This window comes from Geotrypetes seraphini, chromosome 3, assembly GCF_902459505.1.
Source record: "Geotrypetes seraphini chromosome 3, aGeoSer1.1, whole genome shotgun sequence".
In the NCBI taxonomy this organism is placed as follows: domain Eukaryota; kingdom Metazoa; phylum Chordata; class Amphibia; order Gymnophiona; family Dermophiidae; genus Geotrypetes; species Geotrypetes seraphini.
Window position 1 is genome coordinate 259,344,938 of NC_047086.1, and position 26,151 is coordinate 259,371,088.

General features: G+C 42.2%; 1 protein-coding gene across 5 annotated transcripts in view; it reads left to right on the top strand.

The window, feature by feature from the left end:
- The window catches only part of NDUFAF7 (NADH:ubiquinone oxidoreductase complex assembly factor 7), a 268,244-nt gene that overhangs the window by 192,229 nt on the left and 49,864 nt on the right, over window positions 1–26,151 (top strand). The gene's annotated exons all lie outside the window — the stretch shown is intronic.

Consider the following 26,151-nt stretch of genomic DNA (forward strand, 5'->3'; position numbering starts at 1 on the left):
ATGGAGGGTGTTTTGTAAAATCTGTATACTCTGTAAAAATCAATAGATTGTGCTGGCCAGAGCAATTATCCTGATAATGGCAGTCATTATCTGGATAACTTGTTTTGAATATTGGGGTCATAATTTTTTGCTCTGCCTAAAATGTGCCTGTGAAGCGCTTCCTTCGAATCTGTAATGTTCACCATAGTCTGAGCAGTTTCATTTGTAGTGGGAAAAAACTTCAGGTTATCGGGAGAACATGTCAACAATAACAAGGGCAGCTAGTATACAGGGTTTCACCTCTTTGCACCAAAGTCCGTCCGAAGGGCGGCTTTGGGCACCGGCCAGATGGGCATTGATTAAGCCAGTGACCAGGGTCTCCGCAATTAAAACATCCAGTACTTCTAGATGGATTATTACCATCTCAATCGGAGACAGGGGCCCGCCCGCTACGAAACCCGTGACCCCCTCTTCCGCGAGGAGCGGACAGGCGCGGTCCCCAGGTAGGTAGCTGGCCCTAATAATGCAGGATTTCCCGAGGCTTAGAGATCTCAAAGCATAGGAGAGTGTTGCGTAGTGGTTAGCGCTACAGCCTAAGGAACCTGAGGCTTGGGGGTTCAAACCCCGCACTGCTCCTTTTTTCAATCTGAAATTATGCACGAGAACTAGTGGGCCATTCTGAAATCATTTGTTTGACCAGAATCTGCAAAGGAGAACGGAGGTTAGAAAGGAAAGTCTGAAGTAGGGAATCCATATTTGCATGGGCACTAAGTCCTGCCTCTTGGGTCCAGGTTTCATTAAACCTCTTCCACACCTATCAAGCTCTGTCTGCAATCCTAATTGAATCACATTGGATTCCTGTTACTCATTGCATTACCTTTAAAATCCTACTTTTAGTTTTTAAAACACTGTCTTTGAACGAACCCCAATTCATTAATAACTATTTACTCCCCATAGTATATCACTTTCTTTAAGATTCATTAATCAAAAACTCTTAACAATTCCATCACTGAAAGTTATCGGAACTCGTCATCATGATATCTTCTCTGTAATGGCCCCACAATTATGGAACACCTTAACTCAGCATGTAAGAGAAGAAAATGACCTAAACCATTTTAAAGGCAATCTGAAGAGCTTCCTTTTTAAAGACGCCTTTAATTTATTTATTCCCTATTCCTATTGTTTTCACCATTCATGTCTTCTTTTGTGCTTTATTAATACAATTGTAGTTCTGCCCTTTTTTCCTTATGTATCTGTTAGTTTGTATGTCAATATGTCAAACTCATGTAATTTATTATAAATAAGCTTATGTGTACACCTTTTGTTTTTTATTTGTAAATCGCTTAGCAAATTAAATTAAGCTATTCAATAAGTTAAAAATAAACTTGAAACTTGAATCTCACAAATTTCCATATTTTTCTTGCTCTATCTGTAAAACTAATTCTGGCCCCTGTATTAATTAAAGTTAATTTATCCTGACCCTCTTTAAGACACATTGGCACCATGCATACTAATATCTTTTCTGTGACGGCCCCTATCGTCTGGAACTCAGCACCAAACTATATAAGAGAAAGTTCATCACTTGATAAATTTAAAACTAGCTTGAAGGCCTTTCTTTTTAAAGACGCATTTGGAGTATAATAGTCCTTTTAAGGACTGTAATGGGACTTTGCTCCTTGCTTTTCTTATTCATTTTAATCTTTTCTACAAAGTGCTAGATTATTTATTTTTTGTTTCCTCCCTTTTGTTTTGATCCTTCTCTCTTTCTTTTTCATTATAATTTGTTTTGTTTTTAAATATATGCCTTTCTGACTGTCTGTTTTAATAATTACACAAATGTATTTCTACCCTTTTTCATTTTGTTTCGGTAAGTTCCCCAAACACACCTGAAACCTACTTACAGGGAGCTCTTATTCGTTCTGTCCACTGAATATACATTAACATTTTATAACATTTCCAATATTCTTTTATCATTCTTAAAAACTTATTTCAGACAATTTGTCTATGTATCAAACAAGCTGCTGAAAAGTTCTCAGCCGGCCTACAAACAGTGCTGAAAACTAGTCAGCCTGCTTGTCACTACAACAAAGGAGAAGGAGGGGCTGTCCTCCTCCTCTTCCCGCCAAAGACTGCCACAGAATCAGAATCAGATCTCCGACTCCAACTCAACCACTTCACCCATACCACACATCCACAACCTGGTTCACTCACATTCAATTCATATTAAGCCCTACAGGGTTCACCACTTTCACCTACCCTATTCAACATTTACATATCCTCTCTAGGACACCCACTGCAAAAACCAAACCTGATCTATTACATATATGCAGACGACATCTCCACCCTAATCCCAGTGAATAGCATAACAAATGAAACCTCAAAATACATTACTCATATAATGACCGAAATAGAACATTGGACAAGCAACTTCAAACTGAAACTTAACACAGAAAAAAACAAAAAATCTTCCTTGCAAGCCCAACGGATAAAATTGCCAATTCAACGCTACATATAAAAGACCATGATTACCCAATTACCAACACAATAAAAATATTGGGAATCACATTGGACACACACACCTCACTATGATTGAACACACGAATATTGTGGCAACAAAATGTTTCACGATGCTATGGAGATTAAAGACCATCAAAAAATACTTTGACCCACTTTCGTTTAGATTACTAGTGCAATCGCTAGTGCTTTCTACCCTGGACTATTGTAATATCGTTTATTTGGGTATCATTCAGAACTCAGCTGTCCGTTTGATATATGGATTAGAAAAGAATGACCATGTCACCCCCACCACAAACCACTGCACTGGCTGTCAGTCGAGGCAAGAATATTATTCAAGTTCTCCTGCATATGTTTCAAGCTAGTTTGGGGACTAGCACCTATGTATCTACAAACCCACTTTGCACTCCACAACCCAACAAGACAAACCAGAAACAGCTATTTTTTTTTCATACCCAAGCATAACCAATTGTAAATACAAAACCTTTCTGGACAGAACCTTCATGCTCCAAGCAAATAAACAACAACATTGGCTAGACAGTCACATTAATAAAGCCGAACTGACCTACAATGCCTTTAGAAAACTCATAAAAACTACCCTATTCAACAGATACATCACCTAAACAGAACCTCACCAAGTACTTTTTCTTTTCACAATGCTCTCTGAAATCCTAATTCTTGCTGTTTCTGAATCTCTAAACAAACTGTACATTGTAATTTTTTCCCTTTTTTTTTAGGAAAGCTGCAATTTTTCTTTACAGGTCCGCTCCGAAATTCTTAGCAAACATTATATTTTGTAATTTTGATTCCTAATAGTCTCTGTACTCTGTCCTCCCTCCACATATTGTAAATCGCTGAATGTTCAGCTCTCTTAAATGTAAACCGCCTAGAAGTCGCAAGATTGTGGCGGTATAGAAGAATAAAGTTATTACCATTATTATTATTATTACTGAAGCGAACAAAGTCTCATCTGTCTAGGAGGTGGAGAATCCTAAGTGCCTTTATGACCCATTAGAAAAACAATATCACAATGCAGGAATTTTTTCAATAAAAAAAACAATATAACAATGCAGAAATTTTCGCTTACCTTACCTTATAAGCGAGGTACATTAATAATATACAATATAATCTTATACTCTATAAAATCTTATCTAAGCGATAGAAGAGAAAAGCGCATGCAAAGAATGGCACAGATGACAGAATGCGCAGACGTTTCTATAAATCCACAATAGAGACTTTCCAAAAGTCTTCACTTAATTTCATTCTTCCCGAAAGAATGGCAGCTGCTTATTTTCGCGGCGGGAATTTACCGAAAACTCCACATTAATATTTGTCCTTGCCAAAAGGACAGTAACCGCGGCGGGTTTACCAAAAACCCTACAATTTAAATAAAGGGTTGGAACATGATGCCAATACCTGTGAGTATTAAAGAACAGAATTCAAAATTCAGAAATACTCACAAAATATTGGTAATGTCAAGTCCATCACGGACATAGCCCCCAAATTGAAACGAACAGGATCCGTTTCTTGGTCCCGAAATCGTCCTGCAAAACATTCTGTCATCTATTACAGACGTCTGGAGGCAATTTCCTTAGGTAAGAAGGATTCACAGAAGGCCCAAAGAAATTACCTGTTTTATTTCCAGAATACATTCAGTTATATATCCTTTCACATGGGTCAGTGGTAACCATCACAGGAAAAGGGGGATGGACAAGAGAGGGGAGGGGGTGCGTGAGCAGGATATGTACTTCATTGTTTAAATCTTAAAGGTGTTAAGAGCTGTGGGGGGTTGAGCCTTCATGTCTCAGACAACTAACCTAGTTAAAGTAAATTAAATGACCTCTTCCCAAACCATTAAGAGAGTAAACAGAACATTTTGCATTTGATTACTTCCAGCATAGACAGAGACAGAAAACTTATCCTTTCCTTTCACTATGTTCACATGTAGATGTTTCTAAAACGACCTTCAATATATATTATTAAATAAATTTTTCACTAACTCCCTCTTCTACAAAGCTGCGCAGAAACAGCCCCAAAGCCCTTTAAATCTCTATGGGCTTCGGGGCTGTTACCACACGACAGCCACTAGCACGGCTTTGTAGAAGAGGAGGTAAGTGTATGAGCCAAAAATTCAAGATTTGAGCTTTGTTTTTTACTTCTTTAACTGGCCAGTGCTGCTAAAATGGCAGCCACAGAGTCTAATTTAATAAGCTGTTCATTAAAAGTGTGCAGACTTTCATTGCAAAGTTATTTAATGTACACCCTGAGAAAAAACAAACTTCAGATATACACTACACTTCTCCCTCCGTATTCGCGGTTTCTGCACTCGCAGTTTCATTTATTCGTGACTTTTCGCATGCAGATCTGTCCCCCTAAATCAATCAACTCTGAACCCAAACTACGTTTGAAACTGAGATGCAGGTGATCAACCTTCAATTAAAGGAATCATCCTGTATAATACATTTTGCCTTGCTACCCCTGATTCAAATAAAAATGAAAACAAACGAGGAGTGCTTCTGCCTTGGGCCACTACAGTTCGTTTCCTCACCCACTGAATATTCACATGCAAAATCAGAGTTACATCACAGAGAGCAATTAAAGTAAAAACCGTGCCTTTTGGAGGGCTCACCTGACAGAAATACCTGTGTGATGGCGAATCTATGAAGCTCTGAGGAGAGCAGACCCAAATACAATCCACAGGGCGACATAACAACCCAGAAGACAGTGCAGGAAATGCAAGTGCTGAGCGCTTTGAAAACTGACACGTCCTTCACGCAGGCCCCCACCCCACCCCCTCTCATTGTGACACGGAGAAGAAGCAGAGCCTACACGAAGCCCAGCCAGCCCAACCAGTGAGATTGAGAGAGATCGAGCTGCTCACATATGCGTCATCTGGTACACTCCCAGGTACCTTCAGCTGCAGATTGTCTAGTTATTCACGGTTTCAATAGCAAAAATGCTGGCTGTTACAAAAAAACCACAAATAACATATAAACAGTTATTCACGGCTATGTTCCCCCCGCATCCACTGTGAATACGGAAGAAGTGTAATGTCAAATGCAAACCACGCAGGAACCCCAACCAAAAAATAGGACAAAGAGGTTATCGTAGGAAAAGAACCAGGAATGGGAGCAAAAATAACAAATACCCTAAACAACCCAATTCCACTCTAAACTTGGATCTTATACTTTAGACTTTGCAAATATTCAGAAAAAGGTTAATGAGAGTCCAAACTGAAGTCATGCCCCAAACAAAACAATTTCTCCTTTTGCAATCATAGCACTGAGATAGTATAGCATTGAGTTGGATATAAAAATTCACTTCAAAATGTGCACTGTCAAAACCAAATTCATACTGCCCCACCTCAGTAACATGCCAAAACCTACCATGATCACCTTTCTAGTACCGCTTACATTGACCCTGTCCATAAAAACATAGAAATATGATGGCAGATAAAGGCCAAATGGCTCATCTATTCAGCCCATCCACAGTATCCACTATTTCCTTCTCTCCCTAAGAAATTCCACATGCCTAGTCCACACTTTCATGAATTCAGACACAGTCTTTATCTCTACCACTTCTACTGGAAGCCTATTCCACGCAACTGTCACCCTTTCTGTAAAAAAGTACTTTCTTAGATTTCTTCTGAGCCTATCACTTTTTAATTTCATCCTATGCCCTTTCATTACGGAGCTTCCTTTCAAATGAAAGAAACTCGCCTTACGCACATTTATGCCATGTAAGTATTTATTTATTTTTAAAATTTCTATACCGTTTTTATCCAAAACGATTTACAAGTTTACATTTTACATAAAATGTTAAAAATCTATACAAAATAGGAAGATAAAACAGACATCTTCAGTCTAACATAAAATCAATTGCTCTGAAAAATGCATCAACAAATAGTTGAGTCTTCAACATTTTCCTAAAAGAATTCCTATCTACACATTTTCGAATCTGGCCAACAAGGCCATTCCATAGCTTGACTCCTGCACATGTAAAAGTCATAACCATATAAAGTAATCACTCAAATAGTGTATAAACAGATGCTTGTAACCATATGGCTTGTTCATAGAGTTTTGGAGCTCAGAGATATGGAGGTGATAACAGGGACGAATCCCAACACTACCACCTCACCGCCCAATCATTGCTACAACTCTAGAAGCCTGTTGTAGATGATATCATTATTTAAAGCGTGCTCAAAGCTACTACTTTTATGAAATACTTGAGAAATTATTGAAATTTAGAACAGCAAACTTAACTTAAGCTTGCAAGTTCCGACGGACGTGGCCCGTTTCGTTCCTGCTTCAGGAAACCGAAGAAGGAATTGAACAATGCTCAAAAGATGGGCGCAGTGAGACTCAATTAAATATACTAGTTTTTCTTATCGGCATATTGTTCTATGCCGATAAGAAAAACTAGTATATTTAATTGAGTCTCACTGCGCCCATCTTTTGAGTGTTGTTCAATTCCTTCTTCGGTTCCCTGAAGCAGGAACGATACGGGCCACGTCCGTCGGAACCTGCAAGCTTAAGTTAAGTTTGCTGTTCTAAATTTCAATAATTTCTCAAGTATTTCATAAAAGTAGTAGCTTTGAGCACGCTTTAAATAATGATATCATCTACAACAGGCTTCTAGAGTTGTAGCAATGATTGGGCAGTGAGGTGGTAGTGTTGGGATTCGTCCCTGTTATCACCTCCATATCTCTGAGCTCCAAAACTCTATGAACAAGCCATATGGTTACAAGCATCTGTTTATACACTATTTGAGTGATTACTTTGTATGGTTGCTACATTCCCTTTAATCACTCTCCTCTCGATGTTTTAGAGAGGTTTTTGCTCCTTTTAGTTTTCATGTAAAAGTCATGGCATTTGTATCTACATGTTTAGGGTTGGCCTTTGTTTTCAGCAATGCAGAACGCAGGGATCTTTGTGGTTGATAACAAGGCATCATGTTCTTCAAAATTTTAGGCATCATACCATATAGAAACTGATGACAAAACATGATTGCTTTGTACTGAATTTGAAACGCAACCGGTGCAGTTGTCGAAGATATGGAGTAATATGCTCATATCTTGATGTTCCAGTTATCAATATTTCCACAGCGTTCTGGACCACCTGCAGTGCCCTACACCTAGTCTTAGTGATTCCCAGGTACAGGACATTGCAGTAATCCAGCCATGACAAGATCATTGCTTGTACAACAGCACGGAAGTCAGATGATGACAACATTGGTTTCAAACCGTATAGTAAGTGTATCTGTGCAAAACGTATTTGCACTGTTTTTACAACTTTACAGTTCATAGTAAGCTCTGGGTCCAATTTTACTCCCAGGACTGTCATGGACTCTCTCACTAACAGTACCTCATCCATTACTTTTAATGTTTTTAGCCAATTAACGTGGTCTGGTTTCCCCACAAGCATTACCTCAGTCTTGTCTACATTCAATCTTAAACCTTGCTTCTCCATCCATCCAGTAATTTCACTCAAATAATTACTCAACAACTCTTCTAACCCATCTTCCCATACACACACTGGGAAGAAGAAAATGATATCATCTGCAAATATGCGTTATTCGACTCCTAAAGATTGAAACAACTGACCAATAGTAGCCATATAGATATTAAATAGCAGCGCTGAAAGCGCCAAACCTTGAGGAACTCCATTCCTCACCTGAAAATTACTCGAAATCTTAGTCCCATTCCTTACTTGAAAAGTACAGTCTATCAAGTATGAGTTTAACCATTTAAAGACAGTACCACCCACTCCAAGATCTTTCAATCTCTCAAACAATTTCTGAAGATCTACAGAATCAAAGGCTCCTGATATGTCCAAGAATATCAAGCAGAAGGTTACATGTTGATCCAACCCTAAGCTCAAAGGCCCAGATTCTGTATAGGACGCCGGTCCGGGAGTCCTATACAAAATCGGGCCTACACCTGCCCAAAGTTAACCCGATTCTGTAACCGACGTCCATGTTGCAGACGCCGGTTACAGAATTGGGTTTAATATGCCCAACCCCCCCCTCCACCCCCCCAACGGCCCCCCGAAGATCACCGGCAGGAGGGTGCCCAACTCCTCCTGCTGGACCCCCCCAACGCCCCCCTTAAGATCGCCAGCAGGAAGGTGCTCAATCCTTCCTGCCGACAACCCCCCGACGATCGTGGCAGGAGGGTACCCAACCCCTCCTGCCGACCCCCCCCAACGGCCCTCCTGACAATCGTGGCAGGAGGGTGCCCAACACCTCCTGCCGGACCCCCCAACGAACCCCCCCATTGGAACCCCCCCTTAGACTTACTTTCTCAAGTTGGACCGGACAGCTCCTCATTAATCCGGCCAGCAGGCCCGCCTCCATCCAAATGAGGCGGACCTGCCCCTCCCCTGCCCAACCCACAGGATCCTAGGGCCTGATTGGTCAGGAGGGCCATTGGGGGGGTCAGCATGAGGGGTTGGGTACCCTTCTGCTGCAATTGTCAGGAGGGTCATTGTGGGGGTTGGCAGGAGGGGTTGGGTACCCTTCTGCCGTGATTGCTGGGGGGAGGGGAGACTTGCGGTCATAGCCACAAACACTATACTAATCATGGCAGGGAGATCCTTGCCGCGATTAGGTACAGCGGCCGCGTCTACTTACCATGTAGGCTAGCCTTATGCGAGCTTAGGCGGGCTTGTGGGCCTCTCTAGGCTCCCTGGAGGCGCCTTCAATATTGGCGGCCTCCTGGGGAGCATTTTTTTTTAAGTGCCTCCCGATTGGCTGATTAGACAGCTGTAGGACGCCTACAGCTGCCTATAATCGTGAGCACTTTGCAGAATTAGGATTAGGATTAGGATATTTTTTTTTTATATACCGCCTATCAAGGTTTTCTAAGCGGTTTTACAATCAGGTACTCAAACATTTTCCCTATCTGTCCCGGTGGGCTCACAATCTATCTAACGCACCTGGGGCTATGGAGGATTAAGTGACTTGCCCAGGGTCACAAGGAGCAGTGCGGGGTTTGAACCCACAACCCCAGGGTGCTGAGGCTGAATCAGGGCCAAAATATCTAATAACGTCTCTTATCATTTATTTTAGTTAGTTAGTTATTTTAAAGTGTACTGTATTTTTTTGGACCATAAGACACACTTTTTCCACCCCCAAAAAGGGGGTGGAAAAGGGGGTACCTCTTATGGACTGAATACACTATGCCCCCCCAGTACCTTTTTTGGTGGCGGTGGTCCAGCGCGGTCTCCTGGACGGCTGCCTTTGTCTTAGAAGAGCGATGCAAAATGCAGGAGCGTGATCTTTGCACTTCCTGCTTGGTCACACCATTCTGTGATTGGTTGCAGCCAATCACAGAGCGGTACGGGACCAGGCAGGAAGCACAAAGGTTGCCTCCTGCATTGTGCGTCGCTCTTCTAAGACAAAGGCAGCCGTCCAGGAGACCACGCTGGACCACTGCCATTAAAAAAAGTACAGGGAAGGCTTTGGGCAGCTTCGGGTAGCTTCGGGTGGCTGCGTGCGGCTTTGGGCTTCCCAACATCAGATGCATCTGTGTGTAGAGGAGGAAAAACCAAGAAGAAAAAAATTCTGAACCAAATTTTTTTTTTATTGTTTTTTCCTCCTCTACAGGTGGGTTTGCCTTATGGTCTGAAAAATACGGTATTACTCGCGCCATTCTCTAGTTCTGTACAAGTTACATAATTACATTCATAATTAAAATACAGACAACAAAATCTTTCACATACTATACAATACAGATAACAATCTTTCACCTACTATACTATCAACTGCTTTCTAATCACACTTATCATAATGCAGAAATCATGGAGAAAGATAGCGTCTAAATAACTCCATCTTCAATAATTTCTTAAAGTTTAGTAAGGTTGACGCTTTACTTCAAGAGGTAAAGTATTCCACAGCACTGTTCCCTGAACTGCTATCATAAATCGTCAGCAAATTCCTGATTTCACCTGTTTCAAGGAAGGAACTTCCAAACAAAAGCCCTGTCCAGAGTACAGTCTTAAGGTACTTCTTCGCAGTTTACAGAAGGCTTCGTTTCAACTGTATCTTTTGAGAATCTAAAAGGCTGTGACGTTGAACACGGTATTTCTTGTGGCCATGGCTTCAGCTCGGCAGTTTTCTGAGTTGCAGGCCTTGTACGGCGGGGATTCTTATTTCTGATTTACAAATTCTGTCAGTTCGGACAGTACCACAATTTCTTTCTAATGTGGTGTCATCCTTTCTTTTATGTTGCTCTCACTTTTCCTTCCTTCTTCCTGGGAGGAGGAATGGGGAGGTGAGCTGTTCTTCACTGCGTTTTTTTTAAAGGTGCGTAGCATTCTCCGCAATCTGTAGGTTTCTAACGACTTTTAGTCGTTTAAATCACCTCTTTGTATTCTTCAAGGGACACGACAAACGTATGGAAGCGTCCAAAGCCTCCATCGCTCGAAGGGTCTAGAAGGACATTCTATACGCTTACTTGATTGCAGGGAAGCAGTTGGTGGAAGAACTTCATGACCATTCAGCCAGAGCAATGATGGCTACTTGGACTCAGTCCAGAGGCTTTTTTTCATTGCAGGAATTTTGTTATGCGGCTACTTGGTCTTCCAAGAATACTTTTATCTCAGCATTACCGGTTGGATGTGGGGGCGCATGCGGAGGCTGCGTTTAGTGCTTCGGTTGTTGCGGAGGCGGCGTTTGCTTCCCACCCAGATTGAGGATTGCTTTGCTACATCCCATTGGTCTCTGGATTCATCTGCTGCTGTTGCTAAGGAAGGAAAAATTATGTTCTTACCTGTTAATTTTCTTTCCTTTAGACGCAGCAGATGAATCCAGAGCCCCACCCTTTCTGGATATTGACTGTTGGTTTTTTCTTTTGCAACTTTTGAAGTCTGTTATTTTTGATAGTTGTATTCTGTATTATTACCTTTTGAAATTTGTTATGAGAAAAAAGTTTATTACATGCTAAGCATATTGATGGTTAAGGATGCTTGGGCAAGGAGCAATACTGAAGATGCAGGAGGCGTGCCAGCCAATAGGACCATCTGTTAATCAGTTTCTCTATCTCAACCTGCTGGTAGATGTGTGCTATCCCATTGGTCTCTGGATTTATCTGCTGCATCTAAAGGAAAGAAAATTAACAGGTAAGAACATAATTTTTCCATCATCTTGTATACTCAATAATATTGAGTGCACAAATGATGGAGGCTTACTTGTTTGTTCTTCTGTTCATAACGATGTCCACAGACATGACCCCCTGCCTTTCATCCCACTGACATGGTAATTCTAGTTCAAACACGATTGTGGCTTCCAATTTATGTAGTGCATCTCTCCCTAATAAATTCACTGGACATTCAGGCGCATATACCACTGGCATATGCAAAGTTTTTCCCTCAATGTGCAGAGATACATTTTTCATTTTCCTGCCCATCTATCCCCATGGTGGTAATACTCTCATTCAAAATCAGTGCTCCCACAGGGATAAAATTTAGTGTAGTCATAGTCGTTCCAGTATCCACAATAAAACTATGATCATGACCATTTACTTTAATTTAAAGGCACGGATCCCCCCTTTTACCTTTTGGAATTTTGAAAGAAATATACTGAGATAGGCAATCCTGTCTTCCAAATCCCTTTCCTGACACAGGTTCAGGTTCCCAGAAATGTAGCTACTGTGATGTCCAGGGTTGCCATCCCCTGGGTCTGCCCTGACCTCGTACACCCCTAAAATTTCCTCTTCCTTGTCCTCGCATTCAACTACCGACTTTAGCCCTTCCTCAACTTGCTATGCCTATTCTGCACTCATTACGATAATGTCCCAACCGTCCACAAGTCCAGGATACGACTTCCAACCTATCTGTGTTCCCAGCCCAATTTATTTGAGCTAACTCCATCACTGTGTCTTTCTTATCTCGCTCATTTTCTTTTGCATGTTCCTCTTTAATTTGCATTGTCATAACCTTCTTCTGCATCTGCACTAACTCTTTATCCTGTTTACTTTGCTCATCTTCAGCTAATCGGCAATAGTGAGTGATATGGGACACTATCTCTACCCAAGCCCTGTTTTCCAAACCAACCACAGTATCTAATCTAGTTTGTATATTTTTAGGCAGAGTAGTTTTCAGCATTTGAAAAGCGACGGCTATCATTCCTGGGGCAAACACTGGGTCTCCAGTTTTTTTTTCCCAATTTTCCTCAAACAGTTTTATAAAGTCATAAATATCCATTCCTACTTTAAATTTGTGTGCAGTTACCCTGTTCATATCTTTATGATCAGGGTATAACATACGTATCGCTTGCCAAATCCGGGGTCTGACCGCATTGAATGCTGAACCATCATGTGCAGAGTTAGTCATATTTAGGGATGGAAATCCAGCTTGCCTAAAATTTTCACTGGCTTGACCCCCCCTATGCATGTTACACCTCTGATGACCGACGCCCATTGGCTGCCAATCAGCCATCGTGTACCCTTTAAGGTCATGCTACTTATATTCAAAACCCTGTCTTTTAACGAACCTCAATTTATATCTAAAATGTTAATCCCCCATAACACTTTATGTCCACTTCGCTCATCATTTCAAAACCTCTTATCCGTCCCTTCCTTAAAAATAGTAGGTACAAGACGGCTAACGTCATTCCACTTCACAAGAAAGGCTCAAAAATTGAGGCAGCAAACTATAGACCGGTGAGTCTCACATCAGTATTGAGCAAACTAATGGAAACCTTAATCAAACACCAATTAGACACAATCCTTGATGAGGAGAACCTGCGGGATCCCCGTCAACATGGATTTACTAAGGGGAGATCCTGCCAATCCAACCTGATCAGCTTCTTTGACTGGGTGACGAGGAAGCTAGATGTTGGGGAGTCCCTGGACATCGTGTACCTGGACTTTAGCAAAGCATTCGATAGTGTACCACACCGCAGGTTGCTAAGTAAAATGAGTTCTATAGGATTGGGCGAGACATTGACAAAATGGGTTGGGAACTGGCTTGGAGGTAGGCTTCAAAGGGTAATGGTAAACGGCACCCCCTCTGAAATGACGGAGGTGATCAGTGGAGTGCCCCAAGGCTCGGTCTTGGGCCCGATCCTGTTCAATATCTTCATAAGTGACTTGACAGAAGGGCTCCGAGGTAAAATAACATTATTCGCCGATGACGCCAAGCTAAGCAATGTAGTGGGCAAAAGCACAACTGACAAAAACTCAATGCCCGACAACATGATGCACGATCTACTCCTACTGGAGCGCTGGTCTAGGACCTGGCAACTCAGTTTCAATGCCAAAAAATGCAAAGTTATGCACTTGGGTAGCCAAAATCCATGCAGGACTTATACCCTTAATGGTGAGATCCTAACAAGAACGGTAGCAGAGCGAGACTTAGGGGTGATCATCAGTGAGGACATGAAGGCTGCCAATCAAGTGGAGAAAGCTTCATCTAAGGCAAGACAAATCATGGGTTGCATACGCAGGGGTTTCGTCAGCCGTAAGCCGGAGGTCATTATGCCATTGTATAGATCCATGGTGAGGCCCCACCTGGAGTACTGTGTGCAATTTTGGAGGCCGCATTATCGCAAGGACGTGCTGAGGATGGAGTCGGTCCAGAGAATGGCCACTCGGATGGTCTCGGGACTCAAGGATCTCCCGTACGAGGAACGGCTAGAAAAATTACAGCTATACTCACTCAAGGAGCGCAGAGAGAGGGGAGACATGATCGAGACGTTCAAATATCTCACGGGCCGCATCAAGACAGAGGAAGATATCTTCTTTATTAAGGGTCCCACGGCAACAAGAGATCATCCGTGGAAAATCAGAGGCGGGAAACTGCGAGGTGACACCAGGAAGTTCTTTTTTACTGAAAGGGTAGTTGATCGCTGGAATAGTCTTCCACTTCAGGTGATTGAGGCCAGCTGCGTGCCTGATTTTAAGGCCAAATGGGATCGACACGTGGGATCTATTCACAAGGTAAAGGTAGGGGAGGGTCATTAGGGTGGGCAGACTGGATGGGCCGTGGCCCTTATCTGCCGTCTATTTCTATGTTTCTAAGAAGATCAGACATGTTTTCCATAATGGGCCCGCAATTGTGGAATTCCATGCCACAATATATTAAAAACGAAAAAGATATTATACTCTTTAAAAAATCACTAAAATCTTATCTTTTTAAAGATGCTTTTAACATTTAATCTTATTATAAAATATGCTCTAGTTTCAACCCCCTCAATTTCCTTTTGTTTTTGCCTTGATTGTTTATTTCTTCTAAGACAAAATTGTAACTTTTCCTCCTTTCCTTCCGTCTCACGTCCGTATTTTATTGAAGAATTTTTGTTAGTTTGTTTGTTGTTATATGACTCATGCTTTTATTAAATGTTGTTCATCGCTTAGTAATTCAAATAGGCGTTTCATCAAATGTTAATAAAAACTTTGAAACTTTGAACTTTGAAACTTTATGCAAAGATACAACATCCGCTTAATATCCCCTATCGCTAATGTATATCCTGCCGTTAATTGTTTAAATTTTGCTATCCAATTGCTGGCTCCTTCTAACATAGAGGGTAACTGTTTCTTAATATTTTCCTGGTCCATAAAAGACCAGGGTATATATATAGTGGTTATACCTCTCCTGTTAGAGGCTTATAAATCAGGGGTAGTTGTAAAATGGGTGATCCTACATTTCTAAGCTCCTGAGATTTATTATCTACATTACTTTGTTCATATTTTTCCCATATTCTTAAACCTGTTTGCATATATGGGTAATCCCATTGTGGATCTCCTTTCCCATCCCATATACAAAATTGTGCTATGTCTAATTTACTTGAATCTAAAGAGCCAGCCCTGGGCCATTTCTCCATCTGTGAACTTGACGCTTCAGTCCAACCAACCAAATTATCACACCATGGGACTACGTAGAGCCAGGGATTTTCCTGCTGTGCTACATAATCCCTAGGTATCATAGCCTGGCTCACATAAGTACCTGAACCTCTACCCTGGCCCCCAGGTGTTAATAATTCTTCTGCCCACTTGTGTAAAACATCTGTTTGTTCTTCTAAATTCTGCAGGGCTTTCATAGTTAAATCTGATTGACTTGTCTGAAGTCCTTCCAGCTTTCGCTCTGCATTGTCTTTGCGCTCTCAAATTATCACTTCCTCCCCAGCATCTGTATCTGTTAATTCTTCAGCACCTGTCCCTAAAGGTTGCATTTGTAGGGCTCCAGATACATGGACCCGTTCTTTACCCCGGCTACCTGGTTCTGGTGCCATGGGTAAGGAGGTGTGACTAACTGTAGATAGTGAGGTCTCTTCTCTAGCTATTTTTAAAGGTGTATAACCAATCGCTACCTCGGGGGTACTTGTAAGGATCGGATATAAACTACTCTTAACCTTACCAGCCTCTACATACATTGGAGGCTCAGAATTCCCCCTATCCCCGGAGAGAGAATCGTATGCTTGTCTTTAATGTTGTTGGGGACCCTGGAGAATTCTCACAAAATTCATTCCACAAATATCAATGTTCTGAATGTTTCTGCTGAGACTTCCCTGACTTTGAATCTAAAATCCATATTCACAAACAACATAAGTCTGACCATAATAAAGACCCTTCTCTGGGCCATGTCCATGATTCATTTTTAATTACTGCTTTTCGACACCATTTATCAAGAAAATGCTGTATATCATTAGATAATAATGGATTAGCCTTCTTTATTGCCTCTATTTGCAGCATTTTATTCACAACTAGTGTTTAAGCCCGTTACATTAAAGGGTGCTAGAGTACGTCTGTCTGGTTTTTTTTTTTATTTGTCTCTCTCTCCTTGGATGCTGTCTGTCTGTCATTCTTTCTGTCTGTCTCTCCCTGGCCCCCTGTCTGTCTATCTTTATTTCTAACTCTATCCTCTTCCCTCAATCCTGCATGTGCCCTTTTTTCTTTCTCTTCCCCACTTCCTTCCAACGTCTGCTCCCCCTGTCCCTCAGACTTCCATTCAGTGTCTGTCTCCCTCTCTCTACCCCTTCTATCTACTGTTCACCCTCTGTATTGCCTCTTCCATTCACTGCCCTCTTCTCTTTCCATCCAGTGTCCGCCCTCTCTCTCTCTCTGTTCCATATGGCATCTCCTCCTTCCTTTCCCCCTTCCTTTTCCCTTGGTCTGGCATACATTCCTCCTTCCCTCCATGCCCTGCCATCTCTTCTTCCCTCCAAGCCATTCTTTCCCCCTCTGCTCCCTTTCCTCCTTGAACTTCATCGGGCAGCAGCAGCAACATTCACAATTCATTGCTGTTGCCGGCTTCAGGTCTTCCTCTCTGTCGGGTCGTCTTCCTGAAACAGAAAGTAGGCAGGACCCGCCAGAGAAGAAGGCCTGAAGCCGGCAACAGCAGCGAATTGTAAACGCTGCTGCTGCCCGAAGAAGCCAGGCCTTGATAAACCCAAGGCAGACCGCTTCTCTTCCCTCCCAGCCCAACCCCCGCTGACTCGGCTCCCTTACCCTTACCCTGCGTCGTGGAAGCGTGAAGACTGAACGCCGGCAATCGGGGTGGCGAGGACGCGGCTCAGGAGACTGTGAGGTGTTGCGTGTGGCGGCGCTCCACGAAGCCCTCCTCCCGGCAGCCGCCGCCAGCACCAATCGGAACCAAGCTTGCCTGCGCTTCCTCCAGCGGTTGGTGAGTGAGGGCGGGAGAAGGGGAATGGCTAGAGTGATCCCTGCCTCCGCGTTCTAAAATGGAACGCGGCCACGGGTCAGAAATCACAGCGGCAGGGATCACGAAATTTCAAGAGCGCATGCGCGCTCTAGGGTTTTATTATATAGGATTACACACTACAAACTCCTAGATCCCCTGGGGCAAATGGCACAACTTTTAAAAAAAATACTGTTTCCACTTAGAAAACAAGCAAACTTCAGAAAAACAAAACTCATTAAGAAAACAAAGGAACCCCAGGAAACATTTACAAAGCACACTTCCCTATGCAGGAGACATACAACTTAACTGAACATAAAAATACAGCTGTAAAGGCAGAGAGAAAAAGATAAAAAGAAATCTGACAACTACAAATGCCACTGAAATACCAATTTATAGACAGCAGAAACAATAAATTTACAGAGCAAAACCTAGGATTTTACCTCTATGCCCCCGAGATCACAAATCTTAACAAAACTATACACATAATACAATATCCATTTTTCCTAGCTTACACAAGGCATTAACTTCTCCTACGTCTTTTTTTTTTTCTTTATCCTTTCACTATTATCATGCAAATAAAACATGCAATGCTACTTACGATTTCAGAACTTCTGTCGACTTCCATGGAATAACTTGTCCATTTTTTTTGGATAACGGACTGAACACTTTTGTTCGACAACCAAGAAAAATTCTTTCTGCAAGAATTTTAAGTATATGAACACACCTAGAGCGCCTGTCCTACCGCAGTCGCAAATTAAGTAGGTAATCTGACCTAAGCGCGCCCTAAAGTGACATTCCCATCTGGGGTGCCACTTGAGCAGCTAGACCTTCTTTTAGGTGTGCAGGAATAATGACAATGATGTAAATTTTTCCAACCAGATATTTTTTATTAATATTTATCAGTGCAACTTTCAAAAGGTATTTGCATCAGTAGTTCATCGCAGACGCGCAAAATATGGTATTTTTGGCAACGAACTTGACTCTATACTAGTTGTGCATTCATATATACCAGTGGTTCCCAAACCCTGTCCTAGGGGACCCCCAGCCAGTCGGGTTTTCAAGATATCCCTAATGAATATGCATGAGAGAGATTTGCATACTTGTCACTTCCATTATATGCAAATCTCTCTCATGCATATTCATTAGGGATATCTTGAAAACCCGACTGGCTGGGGGTCCCCCAGGACAGGGTTTGGGAACCACTGATATATACCTTACATGACAACAATATTTGCTTCCATATAAGGCTTGCTTCAATACCTTCATATGGGGGGGCATGTCACAAAAGCATTGCTAAAATTTATATTCTTATACCTAAAACATTACATTCTTATACTAAGCTTACATGATTTATAAAGAAAAATACAAAAACAAATATTGGAATATACTCACAATAGATAATCCACTTACACAGCTTTAAACCTTTTCTGTTACAGTCAGCCTGCATCTCTGTGCTGAAAAGTCTGTGTCCCTTTATCAGAACAGAAGAAGGAGGGGCTACTCTCCCCCCCCCTCAGAGTTCCACAGAGTAGAGCGAGTTGCTTAGCTTAAAGGTCAGAGAGATCAAACTACAGATGTGGTCTTCTCAGAATTTCTTTACGTTTAAAATATATAAAATATAATTTTCAAAGTAAAATATATTCTAATCTACAATTGTTACCTGAAGCTACATAAGTAAATTCCTAGTGTATAATTTTAATGGCTTACTAAAATTTACTAAAACTTAATTCTGGATCTATACAATACTACACATGTGTATCCCATTAGTAGTTTTTGCTGCAAAATCAGGGCCTCTTGGAATGTAAGGCAACCAGGTCAAAGTCTGCCTGTACTTCCCTAAGGACCTCTCTAGATCAGACTGAACACACATTTGAACAATGAAACCTTATGAAACTTAAGCTTTGCCATCTGGAGTAAATTTGCTATAGCGCTTATCAATCACGCTAATGTCCTAACCTGCATTTTTTTTTCCATCAAGCACACAGCACATGTGGGGTTTTTCCAAATCAATATGATAATTTCCCATCTTTTGCCTTTCTGATTGAGAATATTCTGGTTTATCCAATATTCTGGGTTTATATACATATGTATAGCCACTAATTACACATGCTCACCTGCTCTTGGATTAGGCCCTATCTATCAACAGGTTTTTCTAACTAGTGAATCCTGTGCATTGTGAGAAAGCGTAATGGCTGAATTTTAATTTCATGTTTGCTCATTTCACCAAAACTAACCTGTCCAGGTTAATAAGCTGTCCCCCAGGCTTATTTAAGGCACAGAACTACTTCATCATGTGGGGTATTTAGGCCTCTAGCATTTAAAGTAATCAATTTTAGAAGTGTACCCATCATAGGAAATCATTAGACCTTGGCCAATGACCCCTGAACCCACAATTATTAGGGCACATTCACCCACCACACACATGTAAGCGTCTCATACACACAACCTGTGAGCATACTGCAATTAGGGTAATACCTCCCTCTTCCCTGTAGAGTCCCCCTTCCACTCACACAAACTGCCCATGAATTCATAGGCCTCAAGAGTAATATGTCTCCCCTATTACACCCCCCCAGTCCCCATCACCCAACATTGTAATAAATACCAACTATATATTAAATCTAAAAGGCAATAGCAACTTCCCACAGCTTCAAAGATATCAACCACTCCAACCATGTCCAACAGGGCAAATAGGTACCCAGTCCATCAAGCACTGTCTCATCTCCACACGATGCCATCTTTGGGGGAGTGGGCCTTGGCACCTCCTGCTTTCAGGCTTCTGTGATAATTTGTCCAAGTACTTCCATAATTTAGCTTCCCGAAGCACTGCTTGGCACTCCTGAAAGGTGACAATCTTGTGGACTTTGTTATCAAGAGCAAAGGAGAGACCAAAGGGGTAATGCCACCAGTATCTAATATTATCCTTAGACAAGCAGGCAGCATATTCTCACATGTGGGTGATGTCATCCATTGAACCCAGTACGGACAGTGGTAAAGTGTACTATCACTTTAAGAACATAAGAACATAAGAAGTTGCCTCCACTGGGACAGACCAGAGGTCCATCCTGCCCAGCGGTCCGCTCCCGCGGCGGCCCATCAGGTCCGCGACCTGTGAAGTGGTTACTGACCACTTCTATAACCTACCTCAAGTTCTATCTGTACCCCTCTATCCCCTTATCCTCCAGGAACCTATCCAAACCTTCCTTGAACCCCTGTACAGAGTTCTGGCTTATCACCTTCTCCGGAAGCTTGTTCCATGTGTCCACCACCCTCTGGGTAAAAAAGAACTTCCTAGCATTTGTTCTAAACCTGTCCCCTTTCAATTTCTCCGAGTGACCCCTAGTGCTTGTGGCTCCCCACAGTTTGAAGAATCTGTTCTTATTCACTTTCTCTATGCCCTTTAGGATTTTGAAGGTTTCTATCATGTCCCCTCTAAGTCTCCTCTTCTCCAGAGAGAACAGCCCCAGCGTTTTTAACCTGTCAGCGTATGAGAAATTTTCCATACCTTTTTATCAGTTTAGTCGCCCTCCTCTGCACTCCCTCGAGTACCGCCATATCCTTTTTGAGGTACGGCGACCAGTATTGAACACAGTACTCCAGGTGCGGGCGCACCATTGCACGATACAGCGGCATGATGACTTCCTTCGTCCTGGTTGTGATACCCTTTTTGATGATGCCCAGCATTCTGTTTGCTTTCTTTGAGGCTGTCGCACACTGCGCCGATGGTTTCAGTGATGTGTCAACCATCACCCCCAGATCCCTTTCAAGGTTACTCACCCCTAGCCGTGTTCCCCCCATTTTGTAGCTGAACATCGGGTTCTTTTTCCCTACATGCATGACTTTGCATTTCTCTACGTTAAAACTCATTTGCCACTTATTTGCCCAGTCTACCAGTCTCGTTAGGTCCCTTTGCAGGTTTTCACAGTCTTCCGTGTTCCTAACCCTGCTGCAGAGTTTAGCAAAGCTTCAAGATTGCCCACACCATGCATCTGCAAATGCCTTTCTGCCCGACATCGGCTTATGAGGTCATCAGTTTTTCATTTTCCACAGAATGAAGACATATCTAAACTTTGTTCCTTGAGTTGCCTTCCCTCTTCCCTTTTTCATTTTTACTGTTATTTTTTTCTTACTTGTTCATTGTTTTTATTTTCTACCTTATTTCTTTAAAACCAAAATAAAAGAGGTTTTGGTGTGATGGGGCCTTTAGGCAATTTTAAAGCCTTTGCCCATCAACAGTGTTGATAGCTTTTCAGCCTTCTTTTTACTCCTCCTCATCATGCATAGAGTCCAGCGTCATAGACATTTTCAGCATCGAGTCTCTCGATGCATCTCTTTCATCGATGCCATCATTTCTCAGTGTACATAAGAATATAAGCAGTGCCTCTGCTGGGTCAGACCAGAGGTCCATCGTGCCCAGCAGTCCGCTCACGCGGAGGCCCAACAGGTCCAGGACCTGTGTAGCAATCCTTTATCTATATCCCTCTATCCCCTTTTCCTTCAGAAAATTGTCCAATCCCTTCTTGAACCCCAATACCGTACTCTGTCCTATCACGCCCTCTGGAAGCGCATTCCAGGTGTCCACCACACATTGGGTAAAGAAGAACTTCCTAGCATTGGTTTTGAATCTGTCCCCTTTCAACTTTTCCGAATGCCCTCTCGTTCTTGTAGTTTTCGAAAGTTTGAAGAATCTGTCCCTCTCCACTTTCTCTATGCCCTTCATGATCTTATAGGTCTCAATCATATCCCCTATAAGTCTCCTCCATGGAAAAGAGCCCCAGTTTCTTCAATCTTTCAGTGTATGAAAGGTTTTCCATACCTTTTATCAAACATGTTGCTCTCTTCTGAACCCTCTCGAGTATCGCCATATCCTTCTTAAGGTACAGCGACCAATATTGGATGCAGTACTCCAGATGAAGACGCACCATCGCCCGATATAACGGCAGGATAACTTCTTTTGTTCTGGTTGTAATACCTTTCTTGATTATACCTAGCATTCTATTCGCCTTCTAGGCTGTCAATTCTAAAGTGTGCTTTCTCTTGAGGTATCAACGCTTTGACACCCTGCTTCACATACAATACCACTTGATGGCATATGTTACCAGTGCATGTATTCATTTTGTTCAACGTCAGAAGATTATGTAATGCATTGAGTTACCCTTGACAGCTTCGACGGTACCTGCGGATGAGCCAGTGGTACTGGTACATTCCTTCCAGGATCAACTGAAGGAGTTATTTAATAGGGATATCGGTGACATTTTCAAGTATGCATGTGGCATCGATACTAATATTGAATTCCTCGGTACTGACCCATGCTGAAAATTGCACATAAGGCCCACAGGTACCGACTACAGTTTTTTCTTCGACACTATGACCAAGATCTCATGATACAATTCTCCTTTGTCATTATCGATCCGGTGTTACTAAGAACCTACAGCCTGGCTGCCCTGAGAAGGCCTGCTCTTACCATCAGAACAGTAGTTACACTGAGAAGCCACATACTGCATGGGAGAAGGTACTGGCAAACCACTCCTGTAGTCTGCTGTGAAACATCACAGGGTGGATTCTTCATTGTGCATGTTGCCATGAGTCAGTAGCCGACTCAGTGGCATAGTCTATCCATCATCTTTTCATTGAATATTCTCGACACTTCTCAGTCAACAATCTTTTGAGGTACCAGATATGTATTCTGACACAGTGTGAGTCTATATTATCTGCTATAGAACCATATGGCATCCCTTCAAATCCATCTCCTCTTTTTTCCTAAGTATATCAGGCAGCTTCAGAGAAGCTCTGACTCTCAAATTGGAGTCAGATGCTGAATCCAAAGCAGAATCTTGATACATTATATTACGATGAGCTTCCTACAGAACTTCTTAAGTTGCCTCTGTACTCTCCTTCAGGAGGCACTCTTTAAGAGCTGGGAGAACCTGCTTTCTCTTACTATTGCTCCCAGCAAAATTGACTCTCTTTGATCCTCTATTGATAGTTTCCTGACTTCCAGCTGTGAATACTGAACTCACTGACCTGGATCATTTGATTTCTTCATAATCTACACTTGGAAACTGGGATTCTTACTCATTGTTCTCCACTGTGCATACTCGTATTGACAGCACTGTTGAGAACTATTGTAGGGATCCACCATGGGTATAGAGCCTGTAAGGTGAGATCACCTTTTTTGTGCAACATAATGCAGTGAACATGGCATAAAGCTATCTATTTAAAATGTAAAGCTAGCTATCCTCTTCTTAACCTCTAATTTCTTATGTCCTTCCCTCATTTATTAAATTACCTGTAAACTGTGTCAAGCTCTATCTGTATGGAGATGATGTGGTATACAAACTTAAGGTTTAGTTTAGTTTAGTTTAGTGTTTTCTGCATGATTTTCAGCCTAAGTATGTCACAACTCTTCTGTTTATCACTTCATCATAATACCTCCATCAAAAGTGTAGACCAAGTTCAGATGGATCGTCTTGGATCGTCTATTCCACCCATCACAACAACTCTGCTTATTATATTACCAGGACTCTGTCAGAGGGATCAAACCTGGGTGTAGAGCCTGCTAAGTTGGATCATCTCCCACATTTTTCCATTTACCAGAGATCCACTATCAGTGTAGAGCCTTTAGAGTGGATCATCTTTCTTCATTGACTATGTGTTTCCTCCACATTCTCTGCTAAGGCCTCGAAGATGGAGAATACCATATCAGATAATTCACTGATTATGTTCCCTCAGCAGGATCAACCAGGTTCTTCAACACAGGAGATATTCATCATATTTCTTTTAGATTATCTTACCCCACTGCCCATTTGCTAATGCCAAATGGACAATGTCAAGATAAACTTTTATCTCCATCCACTTCTTTATTCTAAAGAACTTGGATGCTTGGAAGTGGCTTTAGGGGAGGAAGAAGCCACTGCACATCCTATTTAGGATGAATTTATCCTTTTCTAGCTTTCTCTATGGTTTAACTTTATGTTTAAATCATTTTTATTGAGCACAAGAAAACAAGCACATCCAACACGAAAACCATCAATACAAAAATAGAGCAGCAAAAACAACAAACAACAAAAGAGGACAAAAGGAAGCATCACAAACATAAGATACACAGCTTGACTCTCGCAGCATCTTAGGAAGTCCAAAAGTCTACTCCTTGCAATTGGGGAAAAGGAATTCCAGAAGGGTCCCCAAATGTGCAGAAACCACCGGCCCGCTGAAGAATCCATAGTTCTGAGCTGGGTGCGATCCATTTTCATATGCTGGGTGCGATCCATTTTCATATGCTGTCTCCATTATTGAAGAGTAGGTGTCCGCTGCTTCAGCCAAAGCAACAAAATAGTCTTTTTTCCTTGAAGCATCGCCCGTTGAAGAAAAGTAGAGTAGCCCTTTGGATTAGGGAATTGCAAAAGGACTTGTGCCTCCAGCTTTAATCCACACTTCCAAAGAGAGGAGAGGGCCCGCAACAACAGATCCCAAAATCGCTGCTAGAGGGCACTGCTAGAACATGTGACCCAAAGTGGACTCCCTCACTTGGGACTGCTGGAGGTTTGAGCTATCCCAGCCAATTAGGCCCGGCGGGGAGATATATGAAGATGAAGAGCAAATTTATATTGCAGCTCCCAACAGGCTACATTGACTGTAACCTTACAAATAGCAAGAACAAAGGACTTGAAGGTAGTCTCCAACAAGGTAATGGAGAGATCAGACTCCCACGCTGCTGCATATATATGCTCAGTACACAAGGGTAAGAGATGAGTCCAAAAGGGCTCTATGATAGTATCTCAGAGGAACCTTATTCTGGATCCTTAGGGTAAATAGAAATCCTAGTTCCTCCTGGACATCTTCGGTCAGATCAGTCCAACAGAGACTCCTGATGTAATGACGAAGTTGCAAATGAGGAAAAATATCCTGTGGTGAAAGAGATGACTCCTTTTGCAAATCCGAAAAGGGCATCATCTTGCCCTCCTCCGTGAACACATGAAAAAGATAATGAATACCTTTCTGCGTCCAGAGTTGAAAGTCCAGAGGAAGTACCCACTGGAAAGTGCAAATTGTGTCTGATGGCCAGATATGGTGAAGCCTTAGCAGAAAAATCGTGATGTCTAGAAATCCATCTCCATGCAGCAACAGCCGTAGGAAGCAGATGAGACAGCATGGCAACAGGCGGGGGATGCAGTCCCATGACATGGAGGTAACAACTGAAATGCACAGAGTCCAAGAGTGACAGTTCAAGTCCTCAGCAGAGCGAAACAAGTCACTGATGTGCTGCATAGCACAAGCAACAGTAAGAAATTTGACATTCAAGAGGCCCAGGCCCCCCATGGAGACCGAGGTACAAATAGCAGAATAAGGGAGCCTCACCCTCTATCCCAGCCACAGATAAGCCTGCAGAAACTGTTGCAATCTCCGTTCATCTCTAATCCTCAAAAATAGGAGTAGTATCTGGAAAACATACATCCACTTTGGAGCCAAAATCATATTAAACAAATGAATTCTACAAAGCAGGAAAATAGGGTAGGCTCGTCAAAGATTTAACTTCACAGCAGTATAAAGACTGCACATTGAGAGCATACAAATGGGAGAGGTGAACAGGAATTAAGACCTCTAACTATTTGATATGATCTGCCACCCACTGTAAAGTAAAGGGACCCACCCATGAAGCCCTAACCTCTGGAAGTAGAGGAAGAGCCTGACACTTAGGATAGTTTAAAGTAAACCCAGAGAAGGCCCCAAAATGAGAGATGGTATCCAAGAGAATGGGTAAAGACTCCTGGGGGTCAGTTAGAACTAGCAAGAGATCGTCAGCATAAGCGAGTGCCTTAACCGAGACCTCTGACAGCGGGACCCCCGTGATGCCTGAGGATAGCCTGATCATGGAAAGTTACGGTTCCAATTTTAAAAGAAAAAGCAATTAGGAAAAGGGACACCCCTGTCTGGTTCCTCGAGCAATAGGAAAGGGGGGGACCGTATCTCGTTGACTAACACACAAGCTGTTGGATTATGATAAAGAGCTGTAATAGCTTGC